The 20,030-nt window shown below is 44.8% G+C and overlaps 1 long non-coding RNA gene across 1 annotated transcript; it reads left to right on the plus strand.

The window, feature by feature from the left end:
- Positions 1 to 12,154: 12,154 nt before the first annotated feature.
- Positions 12,155 to 18,862, plus strand: LOC147122701 (uncharacterized). The gene is made up of 2 exons (XR_015081446.1): positions 12,155 to 12,439; positions 17,460 to 18,862. It is a non-coding gene; the product is annotated as an uncharacterized LOC147122701 (long non-coding RNA).
- The last annotated feature ends 1,168 nt before the right edge of the window (positions 18,863 to 20,030 follow it).

Below are 20,030 nucleotides of genomic sequence, written 5' to 3' on the forward strand. Positions count from 1 at the left end.
TGAGGTGACTCTAAAGTGTTTTAATAAGATTACTTACCTTTGTTTCTTCCTCCAAGCTTCATCCCTTTAGGCTGCGGAGCTGCCTCATCTCACCGGCAGAGAAAGCAGAATGGCCGCTGCATTCTTAAATGCAGCAGCCTTCTGCTTTCTGCTCAGGAAAGCTTTCTAAGTGAGTCTTGAGTAAAGGACTCAACTTAGAAGACAGATTGTCAGTGTTTGACAGCTTCACAGAGCTGTCAAACAATGACAATTCATCTGTCTAAAAATCTTGACAGATGAAATGTCATACGCTGACATTCTCTGTTACTGGCTTTCCCTTAATTGGCCTGCTAAGCTCGCTGGACGGGCTTAACAAGGTCAATCAAGGGAAAATAGTGTGGGTTGGCCGGACGTCGATGGAGGCGGGACTAAAACCCGACAAGCAGCAGTCCCGCCTCCATCACGTCCCCATTGATAAAATCACCCCCTCTATTTCTCACTTCTAACCAATTTTTAATCCAGATTCCTCCTTACTAATTCCGTACACCTTAATCTTCTCAAGTAATCTCCCATGTGGTACCTGGTCAAATATAGAAACATTGAAGATAGGAGCAGGAGTAGGCCATTCGGCCCCTCAAGCCTGCTCCGCCATTCAATGCGATCATGGCTGATCATCCAAATATCCAAATTCAGTACCCTGTCTCTGCTTTCTCCCCATATCCCTTGATCCCCTTAGCCTTAAGAAATATACAGGAAACTCTTTTTTATCCGGCACCAACGGGACCGGCGTGGTGCCGGTTTATCAAAAAGCCCGGAGAGGTGTAGTTAAAAGGTACAGAGCTCCTTACACAGCAACAGATCCAAACTTCCCTGTTGCTTAGCAACAGGTGCAGGAACTCCGACCACAAGATCCAAGCATCCCTGTTGCTTAGCAACAGGTGCAGGAACCTGACCACAAGATCCAAGTCCCTGTTGCTTAGCAACAGGTGCAGGAACCCGGCCACAGATCCAGGAACAGGCCATTAATATGAAGTAAAACTCACCTGAACCTACTCCTGAATTTTGCCGGTTAACAGAGATTTCCGGTTAATTTAGGTGCCGGTAAATCGAGAGTTTCCTGTATCTAACTCCTTCTTGAATATATTTAATGAATTGGCCTCAACTGCCTTCTGTGGTAGAGAATTCCACAGGTTCACCACTCTCTGGGTGAAGAAATTCCTCCTCATATCAGTCCTAAATGGCTTACCCCTTATCCTTAGACTGTGACCTCTGGTTCTGGACTCGCCCGCCATCGGGAACATCCTTCCTGCATCTAGTCTGTCTAGTCCTGTCAGAATTGTATAAGTTTCAATGAGATCCCCTCTCATTCGTCTAAACTCTAGCGAATATAAGCCTAATCGACCCAATCTCTCTTCATACGTCATTCCTGCCATCCCAGGTATCAGTCTGGTGAATCTTCGCTGCACTCCCTCCATGGCAAGAACATCCTTCCTCAGATAAGGCGACCAAAACTGCACACCATACTCAAGGTGTGGTCTCACCAAGGCCCTGTACAACTGCAGCAAGACATCCTTGCTCCTGTACTCGAATCCTCTCTCTATGAAGGCCAACATACCATTTGCCTTCTTAACCGCCTGCTGCACCTGCATGCTTACCTTCAGCGACTGGTGCACAAGGACACCCAGGTCTTGTTGCACTTCCCCTTTTCCCAATCTATTGCCGTTCAGATAATAATCTGCCTTCCTGTTTTTGCCACCAAAGTGGATTACCTCACATTTATCCACATTATACTGCATCTGCCATGCATCTGCCCAATCACCCAACCTGTCCAAATCATACTGGAGTTTCTCTGCATCCTCCTCACAGCACACACGCCCACCCAGCTTTGTGTCGTCTGCAAACATGGAGATATTACATCTAGTTCCCTCGTCTAGATCATTAGTATATATTGTGAATAATTGGGGTCCTAGCACCGATTCCTGCGGTACCCCACTAGTCACTGCCTGCCACTCGGAAAAAGTTTATTCCAACTCTTTGCTTCCTGTCTGCCAACAAGTTCTCTATCCAAGTCAGTACCTTACCCCCAATCCCATGTGATTTAACTTTGCACCACTGGTTCTCCCTTATCTATTCTACCAGTTACATCCTCAAAAAATTCCAGTAGATTAGTCAAGCACGATTTACCTTTTGTAAATCCATGTTGACTTTGTCCGATCCTGTCACTGTTTTCCAAGTATTCTGCTATTACATCTTTTATAATGGACTCGAGCATTTTCCCCACTACCGATGTCAGGCTTACCGGTCTATAATTCCCTGTTTTCTCTCTACCACCTTTTTTGAATAGTGGGGTAACATTAGCTACCCTCCAATCCATGGGAACTGTTCCAGAGTCTATCGAATTTTAGAAGATGACCAGCAATGCATCTACTATTTCGAGGGCCACTTCCTTAAGTGCCCTAGGATGTAGATTATCAGGCCCTGGGGATTTATCGGCCTTCAATCCTGTCAATTTCCCTAACACCATTTCCCTACAAATACTGATTTCTTTCAGTTTTTCCCTCTCATTAGGCCCTATGTTCCCCGACATCTCTGGGAGGTTATTTGTGTCTTCCTTTGTGAAGACAGAACCAAAGTATGTATTTCATTGTCTGCCATTTCTTTGTTCCCCATTATAAATTCCCCTGATTCTGACTGCAAGGGACCTACGCTTGACTTCACCAATCTCTTTCTCTTCACATATCTATAAAAGCTTTTACAGTCAGTTTTTATGTTCCCTGAAAGCTTACTCTCATACTCTATTTTCCCCCTTTTAATTAATCCCTTTGTCCTCCTTTGCTGAATCCTAAACTGCTCCCAGTCCTCAGGTTTACTGCTTTTTCTGGCCAATTTATATGTCTTCTCCTTGGATCTTATGCTATCCCTAATTTCCCTTGTTAGCCACGGTTGAGTCACCTTTTTTTTGTTATTTTTATGCCAAACAGGGTTGAACAAATTCTATAGTTCATCCATTCGATCTTTGAATGTTTACCATTGCCTATCCACCGTCAACCCTTTGAGTAACATTCCCCAATCAATCCTACCCAACTCGCACCTCATACCATCATAGTTTCCTTTATTTAAATTCAGGACCCTAGTCTCTGAGTCAACTACTTCACTTTCCATCTTAATGAAGAATTCTATCATATTATGATCGCTCCGACCCAAGGGGCCTTGCACAACAAGATTTCTAATTAATCCTTTCTCATTACATAATACCCAGTCTAAGATGGTCTGATCTCTAGTTGGTTCCTCGACATATTGGTCCAGGAAACCATCTCGTATACACTCCAGGAATTCCTCCTCCTCAGTATTGTTACTAATTTGGTTAGCCCAATCTATATGTAGATTAAAATCACCCATGATAACTGCTGTGCCCTTATAGCACACTTCTCTAATTTCCCATTTAATGCCATCCCCAACCTCCACATTACTGTTTGAAGGTCTGTATACCACTCCCACTAACATTTTCTGCCTCTTGGTATTTCTCAGTTCTACCCATACAGATTCCACATCATCAGAGCTAATATCCTTCCTTTCAATTGTGTTAATCCCCTCTTTAACCAGCAATGCTACCCCACCTCCTTTTCCTTTTTGCCTATCTTTCCTGAATATTGAATACCCCTGGATGTTGAGTTCCCAGCCTCGGTCACCCTGGAGCCATGTTTCCATAATCCCAATCATATCATATCCGTTTACCTCTATTTGCGCAGCTAATTCATCCACCTTATTACGAATGCTCCTTGCATTAAGACACAAGGCCTTCAGGTTTGTTTTTTTTAACACTCTTACACCTTTTAGAATTATTATTTACTGTGGCCATGTTTGATTTAAACCCTTGCTTTCTCTGACTGCCACCTTTGTTTTTCTCCTTCCTTCATTTTGCTTCTATCCTTGTTTCCCTTTCCTCTGTCTCTCTGCTCAGGTTCCCAACCCCCTGCCATTTTAGTTTAAACCCTCCCCCAGAGCACTAGCAAACACTCCCCCTAGGACATCGGTCCCGGTCCTGCCCAGGTGCAAACAGTCCGTTTTGTACTGGTCCCACCTCCCCCAGAACCGGTTCCAATGTCCCAGGAATTTGAATCCCTTCCCCTTGCACCATTCCTCTAGCCACGTATTCATCTGAAATATTCTTCTATTTCTACTCTGACTAGCACGTGGCACTGGTAGCAATCCTGAGATTACTACCTTTGAGGCCCTATTTTTTAATTTACCTCCTAACTCCCTATATTCAGCTTTTAGGACCTCATCCCATTTTTTACCTATATCGTTGGTACCTATATGCAACACGACAACTGGCTGTTCACCCTCCCCTTCCAAAATGTTCTGCAGCCGTTCTGAAACATCCAGGGAGGCAACATACCATCCTGGAGTCTCATTTGCAGCCGCAGAAACGCCTATCTATTCCATTTACAATAGAATCCCCTATTACTATAGCTCTCCCACTCTTTTTCCTCCCGTCCTGTGCAGCAGAACCACCCACGGTGCCAGGAAGTTGGCTGCTGCTGCCTTCCTCTGATAAGCCATCTCCCTCACCAATATCCAAAGCGGTATAGCTGTTTGAGAGGGAGATAGCCACAGGGGACCCCTGCACTACCTGCCTGCATCTACTACTCTGCCTGGTGGTCACCCATTCTCTTCCTGCCTGTGCAGCCTTTACCTACGGTGTGACCAACTCCCTAAACGTGTTATCCACGATGTCCTCAGCATCGCGAATGCTCCAGTATGTATCCATTCGAAGCTCCAGCACCGCAATGGGGTCTGTCAGTAGCTGCAGCTGGATACACTTCCCGCACACATGGTCGTCAGGGACACAGGAAGTGTCCCTGATTTCCCACATAGTGCAGGAGGAGCATACCACGGGGTCGCGCTCTCCTGCCATGACTTACCCTTTAATTAATTCAAATTAAATGAAATCAAATCAATCCCACCAATTACACTACAATTAAATGATATACTTAAGGGCCCAAGTTTACCAGCAGTCCCCGCTACACCATAGACACCCTATAAATTATAAACCACAAAATTTAAGTTTGGAAAAAAGGAGAAAGAGAGAAATACTCACCAACCAATCACTTACCTGCTTTCTGGTGACGTCACACTTCGATTACTTTTTACTTCTCTCCCTCCCTCCCTCTGAGCTTGGAGATTGGTAAGCCTACCTGCGCCTCTTGTATCACCACCGCTGCCTCGCTCCACTCAGGTCCGCCGCCGCTGTGGGGCCTACCTGCGCCTCGCCGCCTCTTGTATCAGCGCCGCTGCCTCGCCCCACTCAGATCCGCTGCCGCTGCCGCTGTGGGGCCTACCTACAAATTGGATAACCCCCGAAAATGGGCGCAGGGATTGCGGAATTTGCGGTCTATGATTAACCCGTGCCCATTGTGCTGCAGGCATGTTAAATTTGTGCTGACTGCTGCTTTCCATGATTGCTGTGTGCAGCCAGCGCTACTTGTGCTGTTCATTAGCTGCACGCATCAGCAGGGCACCCGATATTGCGAGTGGCAAGCCTACTTAAAGGCAGCCTGCACCTCTTAAAGGGGCAGTACATTGAGGCTGCAACAAGTGGTGGGAGTAGTTTGAAAACTGAATCTGTGCTGTGATACTTTGAGGAATGGCTGAACATGCGAGCGAGCGAGCACCAAGGTTTTCAGACAATGCACTGGAGACCTTGGTGCAAGAGTGGGGGAGAAGGAGGTAACATCTGTATCCGCAGAGGGGCAGGAGGCCTGAGAGACATATGCCGGAATTTTTCGGGGGGTCAGCGGGGGCGTTTAGAGGCGGGTCGGCTGGGAAAACGGTTTTTTTTGACAGCGGGTAGGGAGCCCGCTGTCAACCAACCTCCACGCGAGTTTCCCAGATGTCAGGTCTGTCATCGCAGAACAGACCCGACACCAAGCAGCGGGGGAGGCAATTTACATCATTAGGGAGATTGTTAAGAGGCAATTAACTAGTATTTTATGCTTACATTTAGAATTTTAGAGTTCACCAACGGCTTCCCCGCTGCTCGGGGATCATGTCAGGAAAGGAGATCGGGTGTTGTGTCAGCATGTGATGATTTCTTTACTTGACAGCTGCAAATGGTCTATAAAAGCTCCCATTTCATAGGTGTTCACTTTCCAAGGTCAGAAGCTGTTGCTTACTGCATTTGGAAGACAGATTGAGCTTTATGCAGCTAGCAAGTGTTTGGATCTAATTCTCTATCCAGTGTCACCTCATTGGACAACCTCTCTCACCATTGATAGATTGCTTCTGTCATCTCAACCTCACCTACCATCTATTCCATCAGCATCGTTGCCCTTGAAAAAAATCTCACCTTGGTCCTCAGAATTTCACCACGATCAGCCCCAACTCCAGCAGCACCAGGCACACCAGCAGCACCAACAACAACACCAAGCTTCTCCGCAATAAGCTAATGCTGCACACGACACAGGGCATCAGCACCCGACCACATTGCTGCCCGAGAGGCCAGGGATGGCCTCACCATGGCCAGATTTACTTCACTTGATGCTGTACACCCTGGCTGCCACATGATGCATCAGGTTACATAGAAGATAGGAGCAGGAGTAGGTCATTCGGCCCCTCCCACACCAACACCATAAAGCACCACCCCACACCAACAACATAAAGCATCCCTACAATGCCCAAGCCATTCCTTTCACACTCATCACCACTGTGGGAGGTACCGTTATATCTCACCATTCACTGCAACTCACTAAGCCACTTCCAAAGGTGCACACAAATCTGTCCAAGAACGCAAAGTGTTGAAAATAAAGATTTCAATGTTTGACAGTACATTAACAGAAACTTCACATGAACATTGGCTAAAACACCCAAGTACCCACCCTTGTGTGTTGTTAGTTGGTATGATTGGACTAGGATGAGGGTGAGTGTGAGTGGTGGCTCGTGAGATGGGGAAGTGATAATGTAGATAGAGAGGGATGGGTGGAGATGCAAGGTAAGTTGGTGTGAGGAAGGATGTGCAGGAGTAGGGTAGGGAAGGCAGAGTGATGGGGATGTGATGAGTGGCACAGCAGGATGAGGTTGAGTGTGGCTTTGCAGTAACGTTTTGTGATCTACTGAGATCATTGAAAGGTTTTTGCCACTGCAGCCTGGTCCTCCTGACGACATCCCTGCTTGTATCCTCCTGTTCAATGTGCAACCAGGCTGCATTGGAATCCTGGGGAGGTCTCTTCCGCCCATGGGAAGGGAAGAGGACCTCCCTGCACGCTGTGATGCTCCATAAGCATATGGAGGGAGTCATGGGAGGGCCTGGGTGCAGCCGTGCACCTCAATGCTGCAGAACACTGACAGCAGAATTGTCAAAAATAATTTGCGCATAGTCCCTTTAAGGAAACCGGCTGATGACGCGTCATCAAGTGACATCATCAGACCCGCTTCCTTCAATTGGCTGGCAAACACGCTGGGCGGGCTTAACAAGCCCAATCAACGTAAAATTCTTTTCACAGAGCGGGATGGAGCCAGCAGTGGGGTTGCACCCCGCCACCGACCCCGGCCGCAGTGGACCCGCCTCGGTAGGCAAAATTGCGGCCATATGCTCAGAAGGCAGTGGGAGGAAGTAGTGGCGGAGGGTAATGTCAGGAGTATAGCTCCAAAAACATAGATGCAGTGCAGGAAGAAGTTTAATGATCTGACAGAGTTGTCTAGGTGAGTGAGTTCAATCTTCAATTGGCATATCGTACCAACTGCACCACCAGCTTCATCCACCCGATTTGCTACACCCCCATTCCAAACCTACCAACAATTTCTATCAATTCATATGCTTTACTTCACCCTCACATACTTAGCACTGTTGCAAGCTTCACGCCCACAACTCACTGGGAGCTATTCTCCATGACAGCCACATCACCCAAACATATTGCAGGACACTCACTGACACACTTCCCTCTTTCTTGCAGGAGAAGATGGTGTATAACAGCAGGCGGCAGCAAAGAACTGGAGGACAAGCGCGCATGTTTTAACCTCCATGTTGAAGACAGTGCTGGCCATCATGGGAAGGGGCATCGCTGAGGCTGTGGCTATTGGCGGAGCTGGAGGGATTAGACGGTCCCTGTGTTCCTCACCGTTCTTCTCCCATCCCACTTCTCCTTCATTCCACAATCTCTTTGACTCACAATCTACAGATGGTGCAAGCATGCACTTCTTACTTTCTCCTCTCTACTGTGCAACGACACCTGCTCCTATTTCTTATGTTCTCTCCCAACCCTTGTGCCTTCATCATTTCAGATACCCAAGAACTGGAACATTCCCAGCCAGAGGAGGAAGAGAAAGAAGACTGCACTGCCTGAAAGGGTGGTGGAAGCAGATTCAATAGTAACATTCAAAAGAGAATTGGATAAATACTTGAAGAGAAACAAATTACAGGGCTATGGGAAAGAGCAGGGGAGTGGGATTAATTGGATGGCTCTACCAAGGAGCTGGTACAGGCACAATGGTCCGAATGGCCTCCTTCTGTGCTGTATCATTCTATGATTCTAAGAGAGTGATGATGAAGAGATACCATCACTGTTACACTCACAGCCACCAGCTCAGAGACTGATACTGCGCATACTTTAGAGGATAGAATAGAGATCTGCACGTGGTGAGGCACTGGGCACAAGTGTGCAGAAACCAAGGTGGGGGGGGGGGGGGCGGTGGGAATGGATCCCAAAGGTTCCAGCTCACCGGAGGGCAAAGTTGCACACTAGTTCTGCTGCAGAGGAGTCAAATGAGGACTTTGATGGCCCAAGCTACAGAAGAAGGCTGATAGACATACACAACCAAGTGCTTGGTGCACTGGAAAGCATTCCAGAAAGCCTCCGCACAATGTCAAGGAGGATAAGGAGTCCACCTCCAACTTGGCATAGGGGTTTACGCAGAGCTTGGAGCCCATCCTTTCCAATGTGGAATGGGTGGTCACCTCCATCAGCACACCTATGGAATGTCTACTCACCAATGTCACAGCTTCCATTGCAGCACAAACAGCTTCCATCGAATCTCAGACTGGTGCCATTGTGGCTCTGGGTACCACTGTTGAAAGGGGCTTCTAGGACGCCACATCAGTCTAACAATCTGTTCTCTAACAGATCACCAGAATTGCTGAGCACCACCCTGGGAAAGTGGGAGTAGTTCCATGATCAATGTTCCCACTAAGGTGTGAGGGCATGTGGCCGTGCATCAATCGGGAGGTCTCTGTAATGATCAGTAACATGTTATTCTAGAATGGTACACTAGGTGGAGCTGTATGTATATAAGAGTGGGCTACCCACGATGCACCAGGCTACCCACAAGGCAGTAGTCAAGATGGATGCCCGTACACTAGTCCACATGGCTGAATAAAATGACTAGCTCCAAGCTAGCTGCTCATAATAAGAATGTCTATTTATTTATGAACATAACATGGTACCAGGAGTGGGGTAAAATCTGCTGAATATTGTGAAACGCGACATGGAGAATTTGAAGCCACCGGAGGGTTTGAAACTCACGGGGAATGTCGGCTGCAATTGGTGGACTTTCAAACAACAATTCGAACTCTACATTGCTGCCATCGGGTTCGGTACGATGCCAGACGCAAGGAAAATAGCGTTGCTGCTTACGGTTGCAGGCCCGCAGGCAATAGAGGTATTTAATACGTTTGTATTTGATCAAGAGGAGGACAGAGAAAAGATGGATGATGTGCTAAAGAAATTTGATACACATTGTTCTCCCAAAAAGAACGAGACCTATGAGAGGTACGTGTTCCGTTCACGGACACAGCAGCAAAATGAAACTTTTGATAGCGTTATGACCGATCTGAAACTGAAAGCACAGATATGTAATTTCTCTGAACTGAAATCATCCATGATTCGTGACCAGATTGTGTTTGGTATTCATGATAAAAAGGTCAGGGAACGGCTGTTGAGAGAAACCGAACTAACATTGGAGAATGCTGTGAAAATATGCCAAGCCAGTGAGCTAGCTCAAAAGCACGCAAAGACTTTCAGTGAAATTAATAATAATGCGACTGTAATGAATGACTGTGCTGCTGTCGGTGCTGTGTCCTACAAAGGGAAGAAACGTGGGCAGAACAGAAATGCAAAGCAATCGGAGGATGGAATTTTTAATTGTAAATGCTGTGGTTACAAACACCAGTCACGACAATGCCCAGCGTTTGGAAAAATGTGCACAAAATGTATGGAAAGAATCACTTTGCCAGACAATGCTTTTCAAAAGTAAAAACAAAGAAAGGGCAACAAGTCAATGTGATTGAGGACACTGATTTAAGTGAGACATTTTCTGTAGGAATGGTGTCATGTGGTGTCATATAGAAAAGGATACATAAAATGTGCAGCCCTCAGGAATGGACAATACTGAACATAAAGTTAATGCAGTAAAAGAGGACAAATGGATAATGTCACTGCAGGTAAATGGAGCATTAGTTACATTGAAACTAGACACTGGGGCAAAAGCAAACTTAATCAGTATGAGTGACATTAAAAATATGAAAGAAAAGCCCAAAATACAGAAAAAGTCAGTACTACTGAAGAACTATAATGGACAGAAAATAGATAGCTTAGGTGTATGCAGACTTAAAGTGACAGTCAAAGACAAAGTGCATCATCTCATGTTTTCTGTTGTGGCTGAAGGACTTGATTCACTACTAGGTGACAAAGCTTGTGAGGACTTAGAACTGGTCAAGAGAGTCTACCGTATAAACTGTGCCATAAGCAGACCAGATGACTCGGTGGATTCTGTAGTGAGTAATTTCCAGGATGTGTTCAAAGGATTTGGAGTTCTACCATTCACTTACAAGATCCAGCTAAAGGAGGATGCTCAGCCAGTGGTACATGCTCCACGGAGAGTTCCAGCACCCCTGCGTGACCGGCTCAAGAATGAACTGGACAGAATGACCACACTAGGAGTCATCAGGAAAGTCGAAGAGCCGACAGACTGGGTTAACTCCATGGTATGTGTAAAGAAAAAGAACAATGATCTAAGAATATGCATGGATCCAAAGGACTTAAATGCAAACATGAAACGTGAACACTACCAGATTCCCAAGCGAGAAGAAATCACCAGTGAAATGTCAAGTGCCAGATACTTCACAAAGCTCGATGCCTCACAAGGATTTTGGCAACTAAAACTGGATGAAGAGAGCACCAAATACTGTACCTTCAACACACCATTTGGCAGGTATTGTTTCCTCAGAATGCCTTTCGGGATAATATCTGCATCTGAAATCTTTCATAGAGCGATGGAACACATAATTGAAGGTCTGGAAGGAGTTCGGGTCTATGTTGATGACATCATCATCTGGGGCTCCACACTGAAAGAACACAATGAGAGACTGACTAAAGTGCTACAGAGCATACGCCGGAATGGACTGAAGCTCAACAAAGCCAAGTGTCAGTTTGGCATTGTAGAAGTGCATCAGCATAGAAATATATATCCACACATATTAGTATAAAATAAGCACACATACTCTCTTATATTAAAATGGAGTCTGGAACTGTTTCAACAGGCCAAAATGGCTTCACACAGTATAACATAAGGGGAAATGGGCAGGCCCATATTAGGAAGCGGTTTAAGGAAGAGGATGTGACTCCTTTGTAGCTTGCAGGCTAAGCAGTTCCAGTAAACAAGATAAGCTTAGCAGAACAAAAAGCATGATAACCGAAGGACATGTACTGTAAACATTCATATGAATGTCCAGAACCAAAGTGAGAGACAAACCGTCTCCATTGTATAAAATTAATTAACTTTATCTAAAGGTATTCCTGCATCATGACTTTTGATTATCTATTGGCTAACCTTATCTTAAGACACCGAGGCTCTGCTGACCCTTTAGTCATCTTCTTGTTGACCTTAAACATTCCTTACTCATCTCTTTTTAATGTTATTAATTGTGTCTCTCAATACTATACCATGTGATAAAAGGTTTTGATCTTTGTGTATAAAAAGAGGTGTTTTTGTCCATGTATTCGGAGAAGTCACGATAGCCTTTGCCTACGTGATTGCTCCCCTTGCTAGCAAGTAGTTAAATAAAGTCTGCCTTTGACGATCACTTTGTTTCACAGAGTCTTATTGAACAGTCGAAACTTCGACAGTTTCTTGGAGGTTCCACCGAGATCGCTTGCTGCCTTTCGGTAAGTTCGGACGAGGACACCATACTTTGCTAATGACAAATCCTGAATGGCCATAAGTGAGGTTTTCTCACAGAAAAGGATTTCTCTTTAGATACATAGTTGGTGTAGTCTGTTACTTCCGACGGGAGCACTGCGATCTGTTAAGACTCATGTGTGTTTGGAACTTGAGTTAACTTGTGTAACCTTTTGCTTCTTTTATCTTGACATTAAAAGGAGAAGGATACTGCCGGTTCAGGTTTCAAAACTATCGGACAAAGGGAGACAACAGAAAGGTCGCGACCAGGTTGAGTTCCGGAATATATGTGAGTGTACTGTGAAGGGATTAGCCTGAAGGATAGACACAGAAAGAAAGAAATAAGGGTACCAGAGGGCCTGTGAAGAGACTAGCTCGAAGGATAGGCAGAGAGTGCACAGTGACGTAATCTGTGAAGGGACTACCTAGTAATCCCGAAGGACAGATAGGCAGTTAGAGTAAGGATAAGTATAGAATAAGGATTCAGAAATAAAACACAACTGTTTTGTAAAATAACGCTTATATGCATATGTAAAATTTGTAAAGATTTAAAGGAAAACTGTTAGTGACTGAGTTGATCGACTAGGACAAGGAAGTGCCTGTCTCAAACGCGCAGCCTTAGACCGGTTGTTAAGAGGGGAAATCCCCCACGCGAAGGTCAGGACCCTGAAGTGGGCGGAGAGGCATAAAGGCACTTAGGATCGTGATACTCAGTCATTAGTTGTTAAAAGCTTGTAAAATAAGGCCTCGATCTGTAGAGCGTACCACGCAGATCGAGAAAACTGTCGGATTGTAATTTAGCTTTTGTAGAAAGCCTGCATAACTGTACTTATGTTATTTTATGTCTGAGTTCTTTTGTGTACCTGTTTGGACCTTCAAGTTATTCCTTAGTATTTTCTTGATTGTTATTATTGTATGTTATTGTTCATCGCTGTCAGCACTTTGGTCAGCCTGTAGGGGTCGTAAGAGGGTTGAGGGTAAAACTTGCGACCCAGAACAAGTGCAGCTAGTGGAAATTGAAAACTAACTAGGATGGGAGCTGCACAAAAGAAAGGTCCCCGAAAGGGGAACCCCAGCTTTCCATATTTTTCAAAATTGTGGCCGATCATCCACAAATGATTTACCTAAATGGTCTAATTGGACCAAGAATGACAAATACCCATTCCCTATAGACGGAACCTTTAATTTAGACAGAATAACATGTCTAGAGAATTGCCTCGTAACTAGAGACCCGCAGAGAAAAAGAAAAAAAAAAGGAAGTTAATTGGTCAGCCTTCTCAGATTGGAAAAAGGAAGCAGAGAGGTGACGCGAACGAAGTATAGAAGTTAGTAAGCATAATAAAAAGAGGGATGAGATTAATCAGGAACAGAATAAACAACAAAAAGTTAAACAAATCAGGGTTGGCAGGGTCCACAAAATTTATCCGGAAACAGAAATACCCAAGCCCAGGTTCACACTCGTCCACAGACTAATTGGACAACTAGCAATCCCTGGGGAAAACAAAGTGGCCCAAACGAAGAGTTTGGACAAAATCCAAATTGTTCAGCATGACGTTACTTAGAGCCCACCCCAGACATTGCCCAGGAACAACAGGCTGTGGTACAATTGCCTGCAGTATCATTAAATTCTAAAGAAGAGCCATTTATAAATTTAAATATGAATGGAACACAAGTTCCATTTTTTGGTAGACACTGGAGCAACTAATTCGGTCTTGACTAAACAATATGCAGTAGGAGCACCTTGTATCAATCAGAGTGTCAAGTGTGTAGGACTTTCAGGAACAACCCAGACTATGGTATGGCCCACTCCATTGGATGTACAGATGAAAGACTTTCATGAACAGCATGCATTCTTATTATCTGAAGACGTTCCCATCAACTTATTAGGAAGAGATTTGTTGTGTAAAATGAAAGCAGTGATATCATGTATGGAAAAAGGACTGAAGGTATATGTTCCAACTGACAGATGTGGGATGTACCCATTGCAGGTCCACAATTCTCCTATTTTGTATTGTTGAACTAATCATGATGACAACCTCAGTAAACAATTACTGATGGCTGTGGGAGCATTGCAGTATGCCACAAGATCAGTATCAGAATACCAGAAGCAGTTTAATTTAGGACATTGGCATGATAAATTGCATTGTATAGCCTATTATGACAAAACGGGAGAAGATCTAGAAGTGGCAATTAATTACAAGCCCTTTCTGCATCAGAAATATTCACTTAAAATCCGAAGAATTTTAATTGGGCAAGAAGGAATAGCGTCACCAATCTTGTTGACCCAAACAGCATGGGAATTATTCAGGGTAAAAGACTCTAAGCCACACTGTACACTAGCAGTGGCGCATGAATTCAAACCTTCTGATCTAGGACAGATGGTCCTACGCCTATCAAAAGCTGCAGTTCAACAGGAGTGGAGAATAAGTCAGGGTTGGTTCAAGACCTAAGAGCAGTTAACGAGTCTGTTCTCCCTGCCTACCCGGTGGTCCCAAACCCAGCCACCATCCTGACCAGTATACCTCCTAATGCAAGGTATTATACGGTCATTGATCTCTGCTCAGCCTTCTTCAGCATTCCTATTCACCAAGATTCCCAGTTCCTGTTTGCCTTCACGTTCAAAGGAACCCAATACACATGGACCAGGCTGCCACAAGGCTATACAGAAAGCTAAACTCTCTTTCCGCAGTGCCTCAAACATGATTTACAGAACATTGTCTTAACCGATGGGTTAACCCTCATGCAATTAGCAGGTCGTCTACTTACTGTATCACCTACCCAAGAGGCATTGTGAATCAGTGACTCAGCTTATCACTAAGCCTCGTATAGACATTGTAGAAACTCCTCTGGACAATAGCGATTTTATATTTTATGTGGATGGATCAGCCCTCAGAGACGAAAAGGGCTCGCAAAAAAAGTGAATATGCCATTTCCAATGATCATTCAATTATCCAAGTATGCTGACTACCATCTTTCTTTTCAGCACAACAAGCAGAACTGTTTGCCGTTACAAGAGCATGTATTTTAGCTACAGGAAAATCAGTGAATATTTATATTGACTCTCGGTATGCATTTGGAGTCACTCATAATTATGGTCAAATTTGGAAACTTAGAGGATTCCTGACTTCATCAGGATCTACAGTTAAAAATGCTGAACAAATTGATAACCTTTTAAAGGCTCTCCAGTGTCATAAAAAAAAAAAAATTGCTGTTATTAAATGCAAAGCACATACAGGCAATCAAGACCAGGCTTCTTTGGGCAATGATAGGGTGGATCGAGCAGCTAAGGCTGCTGCTCTTTCTGATACAGGGTCACAAGTGTCTGCATATGTTCTTAGAAATCAAGATCCAGACAATCCCCCACCCACAATTGATGACGTTTTGGCCTATCAATTACAGGCCAGTCCGGACGAAGTGTTAGCTTGGGTGAATGATTCTTGTTTTAAAACACCCGAAGGGGTATGGGTTCACCAGGATGGCCGTATGGTGGCTCCTAAATCTTTAAGTCCATGGATTGCCCGATGCGTTAACATGTTCACGCATGCGGGCAAAGGGGGGATGGCAGACTATATTAATCAAACATGGTATGCACCAGGAATTATGACAATTACAAAACAAATTAGTGAACAACGCATTACCTGCCAAACAATGAACCCAGGTAAAACGGAAGACATGTCTTCCTTTTTCCGCAACCGAGGATTCCCCTCTACCGTGGTTGACACTGCCCTCGACCGTGTCAGTTCTATCTCCCGCACCTCTGCCCTCACCCCTGCCCCTCCCTCCCGGAACCACGATAGGGTTCCCCTTGTCCTCACCTTTCACCCCACCAGCCTCCACATTCAACGGATCATCCTCCGGCATTTCCGCTACCTCCAAAGTGATCCCACCACCAAACGTATCTTCCCCTCCCCTCCCCTTTCAGCATTCCGCAGGGACCGCTCTCTCCGAGACACCCTAGTCCACTCCTCTATCACCCCAAACAGCCCTTCCCCTTTGCCTGGCACCTTCCCGTGCAAGCGGAGGAGATGTAACACCTGCCCCTATACCTCCCCCCTCCCCACTGTCCAGGGCCCCAAACACCCCTTCCAGGTGAAACAGCGATTTACTTGTACTTCTCGCAATCTAGTATACTGTATTCGCTGCTCACGATGCGGTCTCCTCTACATTGGGGAGACCAAACGCAGATTGGGTGACCGCTTTGCGGAACACCTCCGTTCAGTCCGTAAGGGTGACCCCGAGCTTCCGGTCGCCTGTCATTTCAATTCACCGCTCCATTCCCACTCGGACCTCACCATCCTTGGCCTCTTGTACTGTTCCACAGAAGCTCAACGTAAACTCGAGGAACAGCACCTCATCTTCCGATTAGGCAGTCTGCAGCCTTCCGGTCTCAATATCGAGTTCAACAATTTCAGATCATAACCTCGGCCCCTATTTCATTTTCACTTATATTTTTCCACTCCTTTCCTTTCCCCCCCCCCCCCTTTCCTTTTGTTTCTCTCTCACACCTGGCAGCTATCTTTTGCCCTGCCAGTACACTTTACACCTAATCACAGCCTATTACCATCTCGTCTAGCTTCTAATCTCTTTTACTTCTTTTGGTTCTTTTATTCTTTTGTCCGATCGCAGCCCTGCCTTCGATCTAGTTCCTTTTCTCTCCAGTTTTGAAGAAGGGTCAAACCCGAAACGTCAACTCAAATTTCTCTCCACGGATGTTGCCTGACTTGCTGAGTTTTTCCAGCATTTTCTGTTGTTAAAACGGAAAAGGTACAGGCTGCCTCCCACCCAAATCCAACAAGACCCTTTGTACATTTACAGATGGATTTTATTGAATTACCGGTATGTTTAGGATTTAAGTATGTATTAGTTATTGTAGATGTGTTTTCACGATGGATTGAAGCCTTTCCATGTAAAAAAAAAAATGATGCAGTTACTGTTGCAAAATGTTTGTTAAAAGAAATTGTACCACGATTTGGTATACCTGCACAACTTTCAAGTGACAATGGACTTCTACTGCAGCTATCATCCAGAGTCAGCGGGACTGGTAGAAAAATATAATGGTATGCTGAAGAATAAACTTTCTAAACTTTGCAATGAAACTGGACTTAAATGGGTCGAACTATTACCCCTAGCATTGATGATAATGCGAGCAGCAACTAACAGGACAACCGACTATCGCCACATGAGATTGTTATGGGACGACCCCTAAGACTGCCATTTTCAGCGTCACTTACGGTTAAGCAAATGGACATCCATAAAATGGATGAGAACATGTTAAACTATTGTATTGCATTAACTAGATGTATTTCCAGCTTTCACCAGCAGGTAAAAGAGGCGCAAACGGAACCAGCGGAAGGAAGGTGCCATAACTTGGAACCAGGAGATAACGTATACGTAAAGGTCTTCAAAAGAAAGAACGGACTACAACCACGCTTTGAAGGGCCATACCAAGTACTCCTGACAACGAACACAGCTGTTAAAAACAAGGAAAGACCGACCTGGATACACGCATCCCATTGCAAGAAAGCACCAGACGGGGACATTTAAAAAAAAAAGACTTGAGACGATGAAATTATTGTTCACGCTGTCTGTGCTCATTGAGATGGTATACGTAAACTGTCAGAGATATATTGAAGAACCCCGAAAGAAACGAGAATTACATGTTAACACTTTTCTGTATATGGCTTACGAGCATGCTAAGGATAGTGGTAGATCTAGTTGCTGGGTCTGTGTCCATATACCCATTCACACCACAGGAGGAATCCCACTAAGATCTATTCCCTTTAATATTTCCGAAACAGCAGAATGGATCATAAGGCGAAATAGTTCAGGCAACCCAGACAGAACCATGGATATGATTCAGTGGAGATCAGCAGGTTATAATCTGACCACCTTCCAGGGATGGTATCAACCCAATTATAACCATACAGGTATTATCCCGGGGATGGTCAAAACGGAAATGAAGTCGGTATCCTTAGGCCAAAATTTAAATTTGGCACGAGGACCGACAAAAGGGACTGAAAGAATTAATGTGGGCTATATTGTCCTAGGTAGGACAAAATGGGGGAATGTAGAAGTGCATCAGCATAGAAATATATATCCACACATATTAGTATAAAATAAGCACACATACTCTCTTATATTAAAATGGAGTCTGGAACTGTTTCAACAGGCCAAAATGGCTTCACACAGTATAACATAAGGGGAAACGGGCAGGCCCATATTAGGAAGCGGTTTAAGGAAGAGGATGTGACTCCTTTGTAGCTTGCAGGCTAAGCAGTTCCAGTAAACAAGATAAGCTTAGCAGAACAAAAAGCATGATAACCGAAGGACATGTACTGTAAACATTCATATGAATGTCCAGAACCAAAGTGAGAGACAAACCGTCTCCATTGTATAAAATTAATTAACTTTATTTAAAGGTATTCCTGCATCATGACTTTTGATTATCTATTGGCTAACCTTATCTTAAGACACCGAGGCTCTGCTGACCCTTTAGTCATCTTCTTGTTGACCTTAAACATTCCTTACTCATCTCTTTTTAATGTTATTAATTGTGTCTCTCAATACTATACCATGTGATAAAAGGTTTTGATCTTTGTGTATAAAAAGAGGTGTTTTTGTCCATGTATTCGGAGAAGTCACGATAGCCTTTGCCTACGTGATTGCTCCCCTTGCTAGCAAGTAGTTAAATAAAGTCTGCCTTTGACGATCACTTTGTTTCACAGAGTCTTATTGAACAGTCGAAACTTCGACAGCATCCAGGAAGTCACTTTCCTAGGAGATAATCTATCTGGTAAAGGAATAGAGCCAGATATGGAAAAAGTAAACGCCATACTCAACATGCCCCGACCCACTGACAAAAAAGGAGTGCTACGCATCATGGGGATGATAAACTTCATTGGAAAGTTCATTCCTAACTTGTCAGCCAAGACAGCTTGTCTGCGAGACCTGCTACATAAAACAAATGAGTTTGCATGGACAGAAAAACATGAACAGGAGTGGATGAATCTCAAAACAGTGCTGACAACCACACCTGTACTCACCTTCTTTGACCCAACAAAGAGAATCAAAGTGTCAACGGATGCATCAAAAGATGGCCTACGCGCGGTCTTGCTACAAGCAGAAGGTGAAGATTGGAAGCCTGTTGCCTATGCCTCCAGGTCTATGACTGATTCTGAGTGTCGATACGCCCAGATTGAAAAGGAATGTCTAGGCTTGGTAGTTGGACTAGAAAAGTTCCATGGCTACATATATGGACTTCCCACCTTCACAGTTGAGACAGACCACTGCCCACTGGTTGCCATCATAAAAAAAAATCTGAATGAGATGTCTCCAAGGATTCAACGACTTATGATGAAGCTGCAAAGATATGACTTTGAACTGATCTACACACCAGGCAAATACATAGGTCTAGAAATTCGGTTGGTTGCGCCAGCGATTAGTGCCTAAAGAGCCCGTGATTTGGGGTGTTACCCAATTTTCGGGTGGGCGCAGTGAACCCAGCGCTTCCTGCCATATTGAGTAGCCTTTTAGCGCTGGCACTAACTCTTTGTGCCCGCTCGCGTGCGCAACCAGATCATGACGTCATTTCATTGTGCAACGCCTTTTCGGCACCCCGTTCTGGAAATTCAGTGGTGCCCCCCTCCGTTCCGCCTGGCGCTATTAGTGACAGTTGGATGGAACGTTACCAGGTCCTTCTCGTACTCGGGGGGCGCTCTTTAAAGGGGACAGCACTAGTATAAAACCGGCAGCCATTTGGCCTGGCCATACTGCTCGCTGCTGGAGAGAGTTGCAGATCTTCAGTGGCACAGACTTGTTACTATTGAGCCAGAGGAGCCTTGGGACCTTCAGCCCTGTTCAGAGCAGTTGGATCCAGAAAG

This window comes from Somniosus microcephalus, chromosome 2 (genome assembly GCF_052327205.1).
Source record: "Somniosus microcephalus isolate GS21.2 chromosome 2, FLI_Smic_1.0, whole genome shotgun sequence".
Taxonomy (NCBI): Eukaryota; Metazoa; Chordata; class Chondrichthyes; order Squaliformes; family Somniosidae; genus Somniosus; species Somniosus microcephalus.